Source organism: Chrysochloris asiatica, unplaced genomic scaffold (genome assembly GCF_000296735.1).
Source record: "Chrysochloris asiatica unplaced genomic scaffold, ChrAsi1.0 scaffold00321, whole genome shotgun sequence".
Lineage (NCBI taxonomy): Eukaryota > Metazoa > Chordata > Mammalia > Afrosoricida > Chrysochloridae > Chrysochloris > Chrysochloris asiatica.
The window spans coordinates 259,094-267,427 of record NW_006408839.1 but is presented as its reverse complement, the minus strand read 5'-3'; positions in this window follow the sequence as shown (position 1 = coordinate 267,427).

Below are 8,334 nucleotides of genomic sequence, written 5' to 3'. Positions count from 1 at the left end.
GAGCTTCCAGATGAAGACAGACTAGGAAGAAGGAGAGATGAACTACTTCTGAATATTTAGTCACTGAAAACCTTACGAAGAGCAGAGAAATCTATGTGCTTCATTTTAATTTGTCATTTTACTTAAGAACGTTTTTATTTTATTGTTTCTTACTGTGACTTGGATGAAAGTTTACAGAGCACGTGAGTGTCCCGTTGAGCCACCTGTCCACACTTTGTTTCTCGCAGCACTGATTTCAGTCCTCACTGAATGTAACACCACTCTTCCACCCCCTCCCTGGGATCCCCATTTCCATGTGTTCTTCTTTTCAACCCCTTCCTGCCTTCAGAGGTCTTATTTTAGACAAATGCTGACCTTTTGGTCTGCTGTGGTTGACTGCTGTGAGGAATGTATTCCTCGCTGGAGTTCCCTACAGTTCACTTTACTGATCTGTCCAAGGTGGAAGCCTGGAGGATGCTTTGCTGAGAGAAGTAAATCCATCAAGTTCTTGTCCTTCTTGTGTGGCAGCAGGGAGAGTAGTGTCCACTAGCTGGAATCTAGCCATGCACTTTTACTCCCATTGTATTATTTTTACATGTAATGTCCTTATCTGATGAGTGATAACTGGCTTTCTGCTTTGGGTTTTAATGGAAGATTTCATTTAAGCATGCATCTCGTAAGGCAAGTAAGTCCATTTTGTAAACAAAACAATGACGTAAATAAGAGTAAGAGTAAGAAAACGGCTGAGGCTGGAGAAGTAGATACTGGCAGGAACCTCCACCCTGTCTGCCTGAGTGTTGCACTGTGTAGGCTTGTGTGCTGCTGGAAACAATGCTGGTATTTCCAATATCAGCATGGTCACTGGTGATGGACAGGTTTCAGTGGACCTTTGAGACTGTGATGGGCTGCAAAGAAAGGATTGGAGATCTACTTCTGAAAGTTCAGCCAGTGAAAAACCGTGTGGCTCACACAGAACATTGCCTGATACAGTGCTGGAAGATGAGCCCCTACACTGGAGGCTGCTGGAAATGCAGACTGAGCTAGACTCCGCCACTTCAGTGACCATGAAGACGGTGTGGGACTGGACAAGGATACATTCTGCTGTTCATGGGCTCTCCATAAGTCAGGGGATACAGGGACAGTGACAGGCACTCCAGCTGACAGGATCTGGGAAGGTGTGGCAGGGATGGGATTGGAGCTGAAATGTGAAGGATCTGGGTTAGAAGACAGGCTCGGTGGCTAAGGGTAGAGTCCTTGTTCCAGCCCAGCTGTAGCACATAGATGCTGAGTGCACCTTGGGTAACTCACATTTTTGCACTATAAATAACAACATCATCTGCCAAATGATTTGATAATAATACTAATCCCCTTTTCTGAGGTTTGCTGAAAGGACTACATGCAGAGCATTTCAAGCAGTGTCTGGCACTTCATTGTGGATATGCACTGTCGAGTCAGTTCCGACTGACGCATACTGAGGGACCTTGCACAAGGTTTCTCAGGCTGTACTTTTCACAAGAGGACACAGCCTCAGCTACTTTCTCCTGTGGAGCAGCTGGTGGGTTTGAACTGTGGACTTTGTGGTTAGCAGTTCAGTGCCTATCTGACAGTGCCAACAGTGCACATTAGTTCTCAGATAAGCAGCTCTGTAATTGTGTATTCTGTTGTCCGTGGTACAAATTATGGAGCAAGGATATTGAGCATAGTGAAGAATATATTTTGTACGAACACCTTGTAATTTCCTGTTGGCACTCAGTGAGAATTCCTAAAGTCTCTTTTGCTTTGTTCTGCGAAGACTGAAAATGCCCCTAATTTTTTTGTGGCTTGCTGGCATTCCCTGTGTCCAGTTTTGGGGAGTTTTTCTAGAAAATCTCTATGCGTGTAATTCCAACGTGCTCATTTACTCACCACTGCGGTGACTGGTGTGTGTTTTTCAATTATGGCATACGCGTGGGGAGGCTGGACCATCCGCTGGTCTCCTCGGTGGCTTTCCTGCTCCAGGACTCAGTGCACATACGATGCTCATAAGAAAATTCACAATCACATTATGTAATAAGAAGCTTATTTTCATTCAGAAAACAACGGATTCCACCAAATGGGGCAATTAGCGTAGTCTGGCAAGTTACTGGCACAGTATCCTTCATAATGCTAGGATTTGAGACTATGGAATATTGCTGAAAAGAGAAAACTTGAAAGGAAGACCAGTCATTTCAGAGAAAAGGAGAGTGAATTTCATTCTAAACCGCCAAGTTAGGTCACCTGCCAAAATGTGAGCTTGGTACCACAGCATTTGTTAACTAACAACCTAAGTTGATTTATTTGATCTTCCAAGAGAAGTTATTTATGAAAATACATGCATTCATTTATTTTGTGCTGCCTTTGAACACTCATTGATTTATTTTCCTTGGTGAGCAGTTTATATTGTATCTTATCATTAAATGACACCAGTTACCAATTATGTGATGTTGTTGTTGTTGTTGTTAAGTGCCATGCAGTCAGCAGCTAATGGGTTTGAGTTGCTGAATTTGTGGTTAACAGTCCAGTGCCTATCCTACAGTGCCACAACAGGGTACAACGACAGGATTCCTGTTGTGTAGAATAAACAAGACACGCTGGACTCACTCACTGAGATGCATGGAGTGGGCGTGGGGGATCTCATAACTGAGCGCAAAAAGTTCCGATGCAGTTCTTGTGTCTGAGACACCGTACATGATGCCTAATGCTTCAGGAATTTCTCATAAACAAACATCAACTAACAATCCTTCAAATGCCAGCCAATTTGATTATTAATAATACATCTTAGAAAAGTCCTTTTGAATAATTTGGAGAAAAGATGTTTAATTAATAAAACAAAACTCAATTATTTTTTGTAAAACAAATCCATGCACATCATAAAAAATTTAAGCACTGAAGAAAAGTACCAAATAACAAACAACCTATAACTCTAAATCCAACCATCTGAACTATCAATCATTAATATCAGATGACCATCATTTCATCATTTGAGGACTAAAGTGCACCTGACCCAAGTCATGGGGTTTTCATTCATCTCATATGCTTGTGAAAGCTAGATAATGAACCAGGGAGACCATAGAAGAACTGATGCATTTGAGTCATGGTGTTGGAGAAGAATATGGAAAGTACCATGGACTGCCAGAAGAACAAATCAAATGTGTCTTGGAAGTAGTAGAACCAGAATTCCCCTTAGAAGCAAGGATGACAAGACGTTGTCTCACGTCCTGAGGCCTTGTTATCAGATGGGACCAATCCCTAGAGGAGAACATCATGCTTGGTACAGTAGAGAGTCAACCAAGAAGAAGAAGATCGTCTTTGAGATGGACTGATTACCGTAACAATGGATTCAAAGGTAACGAGTGGGAGGATGTGGCAGGATGTGGCAATGTTTTGCTCTGTTGTACATGAGTCAGCACGGCCTCTATGTCACCTAACAACCACATCGTTTCATGGCTTTATGCCTATATACAGAACACTCAACCTTGCTTGTAGAAGGTGAAGAGGTCTAGAAGCACTTAGTGATGAACATCAAAGACTATGACCTTCAGTATGGCTGAGATCTCACCGTAAAGAAAACAAGAATCCTCACAGCTGGATCAACAAATAATATCCTGATCAACAGAAAAGTTGGAAGTTGTCAAGGATTTTATTTTACTTGGATCCATAATCAATGCACATGGAAGCAAAAGTCAAGAAATCAGACGACACATTGCATCGGCCAAAGAACTCTTTAAACCCGAGGAAGTCCTAAGGTGGCAGCGAGGGAGACCGTAAAGTTTGTCCTAGGCCCCTTCCATGATCTCCCCGCCCCTCAGCGGACAGCAAATAGCCTGGCAGAGGCCGGACTCTGAGCTTCTGCACCACCACATACAAGGCCGTGTGCGATGGCAACCTGCAGCTTCGTAAGAACTGCTGAGGGGCTGAAGGAGCTGGAGGAACCGATGGGTGCAGTGGTCGGCGAGGGGACGTCGCGGCTCATCACCGCCCACTACAGCCACTTGGACGTGTTGGCGCAACTGGTAGACCTGCGGGTCGGTGTACTTCCATGGCGAGACCCTGGAGGGCGCCCCGCCGCTATGCCCCACCTCGGCCACCGCCCCCTGGACGTGGTGCGCAGCCTGCTGGGCTTCGGGGCCTAGGGAGCAGTACTTCGCGCACCAACCGGACGGCCCTGTGGTGCGTACAACCGGCTTCCACCGGCACCTGGAGGTGGTGAGCTATCCGGTGGGAGAGCACCAAGCCGAGCTGGAGGTGGCCAAGTGGCACCTAAACAAGTGTCAGGACTAGTGCCAAAGGAGCCGGGCATGACCACGATTTCCCGTCCTGCTAGAGGCAGTGCGACGGCCCAGGCTTTTCCGTTTCCGAGTGAACAGGGTGGGCCCCAGTGACTTCATCAGTACAAGTCCAAGTGGAGGAGAATGCACATTTGGTTTCCGTGGTGGTCCAGGATCTCCCCGTATGGCTGTAGCGGTGTTTTAGCTGCCCGGAGCTCTGGAAACTTGAGTGTCCTCCTAATAAAAAAACAAAGATGCCAGCTGGCTGAAATGGTCAGGGTCAGGGTCAGGGTCAGGGTCAGGGCAAGTCAGCTTGGGTTTGTACCAGACCTCGATTTCCTACCTCACCGAAAATCTTGTCTCTGAACGAGTCTGGGTGTACCCGGGCAGGTAGAGACTTGTTCTTGGCCTTATTGGAGGGCATCGAGTGCCCACCAAACAGGAGTCAGCTGTCCCTCACGCTCAGCAGGAGGGTCAATTCCGGGTGCCCTTTCCCGGGGCGTGGACCACTCAGCCCACTACGTGCTCTTGTTTGGGGTTGATTTACAGTGTTACATGGGAGGTTCTCCCTACTGCCAAGGTGGGCGCTGCCCTTACCACTTCTCCAGAGCACACAAGAAAGGAACCAGACAGGTTAAAAAAAAAAAGAAAAGAAAAGACCTCTTTAAAGTATTAAAAAACAAGGATGTCACTTTGAAGACTAAGGTGCACCTGGTCAAACTATGGACGTTTCAATTGCTTCATATGCATAGGAAAGGTGGACAGTGAAAAAGGAAAGAGAGGAAGAACTGATGAATTTGAAATAATCATGGACTTCCAGATGAACAAACAAATCTGTCTCAAAAGTACAGCCAGAGCGCTCCTTAAAAGCAAGACTGTCTTGGCAACGTGAGAGTGGGTGAAAAAGAGGAAGCTCCTAAGTGAGATGGATTGGCACAGTGGCAGCAACAATTGGCTCAAGCCTAACGATTGTGAGGATGGCACAGGACTGGGCAAGGTTTCAACTCTTTGGCACCTCTCAACGGCACATAAATACAGGAATGCAGCTCAAAAATCTAAATGTTTTTACATGTGACAGTTCTCACCAACTCTCACTTCTTAATTGTCTTAGATGTTTGTGAGAACTTCAAAAATTCCTGTTTGGAATTAATTTTACTAATGTATTTGGAATGCAGGTACAGTCTTGGGAAGCCCCTCTGAAGTCTAGAGCCGGGAGAGATGAATAGATCTATAAACTTTATGGTCAGCGCAAACGGTTCTGTAAATGCCTCTCACCACAGGAATAAACGGGTGTTACAAATGTAGATACCTATCCTGCAAAAATAGAGTCGATTCTGTGACAATATCAAAAAATAAAAATAAATAAACAAGCAACTAAAGCTTGGTGGTGGTGGAGGGGATTGCTTCTCTGAAGAATGCAGTATGTGTGCAGAGATCAAATGTATTAATGAGGAACAGCATGGACAAAGAGTCCCTGGGTGGCCAAAGAGTTCATATGTTCAGCTGCTAATGGGAAGGTGGGACGTTTGAGTCCACCTAGATGGAGATCTACTTCTAAAAATCAGTCATTGAGAACGCTGTAGAACAGAGTTTTACTCTGATATATGCATACGGTGGACATGAGTCAGTATTGACGGATGACAACAGGTTACTGAGGCTATCTACAATATCCTGTGGCAGGAAGAAGCCTCCACCCAAACCCGTTGCAGACCTCCAATGCGGCAGGAGGATTGCTCACCTCTATGGGAGTGGCACGCCACATCTTTCTCCCACACAGTAGCTGATGGGTTTGACCTGCCAACATTTGAGTGCTTGACCAGCATACCACCAGGGTTTCCTTTGAGAGCCCCAAAAGCCCATCAAACGATCTGATGCTGCAGATACATGGTGACAGCAGACCACAGGGGACTTGATGTTTGACAAGAACGATGAAGTGAGAGAGAGATTGGTGTGCTTTTTGTAGAGAGACAACAGGTTCTTGTTTTCAGTTTTGAATTATTATTCTTGGTGTGTGTGAATTAAGTTGGGAGGAAAGCAATAATAGTCACTTAACTCTTACAGAAGACAACATGAGAAAGTAGAAGCTGATGCGATTGCAGGATAAAAAAAAAAGTCTGTACAGATGGAGAAAAAGATTCTGGACTTTCAGAATAAATTAAGAAGTGTGGGGTAGAAAGAAAGGCAGGGAAAAACAGCATTCGCATTTGCATAAATGTTAATATCTTTAAAAGTGCAGGTTCCTCTGGGGAACGAGGCTGTTTTAAGTAAATACTGTGATACCCTTTGGCGAGTGTGAATATTTAGGTATCCACAAGCCATGGAGATACAAGATCGCCAAGTCTCTCTCAGCATTGGAATGGAGAGACTTTTTACATTGGTTTTCTGTCGCACTGTCCTGCAGGGCTTTCCTGTCGGAAGGACAGTCTCCACCATGCCTCTCCACCCCCACTAAAGTGGATCGGTGTGATTAAATTGCTGAAGAGTTTCTAGCAGCCGTGAGAGCTCAGGAAGAGTGTGCATATCCTAAATTTCTGCAAGGAAAGGAAGAACTCACCTAGAGATGCGACAAGGTTTGGCTTCTCAATCTCAGTTCTAGGGACAATTTGGGCCAGACAATTCTTGGTGGTGAGACTGTCCTCTACACACTGGCCAACATTCATCAGCAGCTTTAGGTTTACCTTCTACATACAGTAGCCTCCCTTCAGTCTTGACACCCCAAAATATCTCCAAACATGTACCCTGGTAAAGAAACACTCATTTAGTTTCTTATCATTATGTGTTTTATTGTTTTGTTTTTTTTGTTATTATTGTTTCTGTCAGGACTTTGATAAAAAGCAACTCTTAGTTTTATGTTCAATTATTTTAAAAATACTTGTAGCTTCCTAAAGTCCTAGGGTCTTTGATTTCCATCAATAAGTATTTTAAGTCCTCTTCACTTCCAGCAACTTACTAAGTTTGACACAGTCTTAGCTGCAATGGGCTCAAAACATAACAACTAACTTACTGGAAGTGAAGATGACTCAAAATACTTACTGATGAAGATCAAAGACTACAGCCTTCAGTATGGGTTGCACATCAGTGTAAGGAAAACAAAACTCCTCCCATCTGGACCAATAAATAGCATCATGATAAATGGAGAAAAAAATGAAGTGGTCAAAAGCTGCATTTTGTTCGGAACCCTAATCAACACTCATGATAGCAGCAGTCAAGAAATCAAAGGATGTATCACATGGGGCAAATCTGCTGCAAAAGACCTCTTTAAAGTTTAAAGAGCAAAGGTATCAGTCTGAGGACTAAGGTGTGTCTGCCGAAGCACTGGTATTTTCATTTGCCTCATATGCATGGTAAAGTTGGACAATGGATAAGGAAAAGGGTAGAAGAATAGATGCATTTGAGTTATGGTGTTGGCAAAGAATATTAAAAGTACCATGGACTGTCAGAAGAACAAATCTGTCTTGGAAAAAGTACTGCCAGAATGCTCCTTAGAAGCCTAGATGGCCAGACTTCATCTCTCATGTTTTGGACATGTAATCAGGAGAGACCAGTCTCTGGAGAAGGCCCTCATGTTTGCTAAACTGGAGGGTCAGCAAAAATTCAAAGACCCTTGAATGAGATGAATAGACACTGTGGCAGTAGCGATGGGCTCCAGCATTCTCACAACTGTAAGGATGGCACAGGACTGAACGGTGTTTCCTTCTGTCACACACAGGGTCACTATGAGTCAGGACTGACTCAATGGTACCTAACAACCACAGCAAAATCTCAGGGTGGCACAAACCAGTATGTGCTTGACTACTAGTCCCAATGTTGGTGTTTCAAACCCACCCAGAGACACCTTGGAAGACAGGACTAGTGATCTATTTCCATGGGGTAGGAACTTTGAAAACTGTTGTGGGATGATTCTGCACTGTGCACATGAGGCCAACATGAGTTGCGATTGTTGTTGTTGTTAGGTGCCATCGAGTCGGAACTGACTCATAGTGACCCCATGCACAGCAGAATGAAACAATGTCCAATCCTGGGCCAACCTCACTACTGCTGCCACACTTGAGTCCATCAATGATGCCAC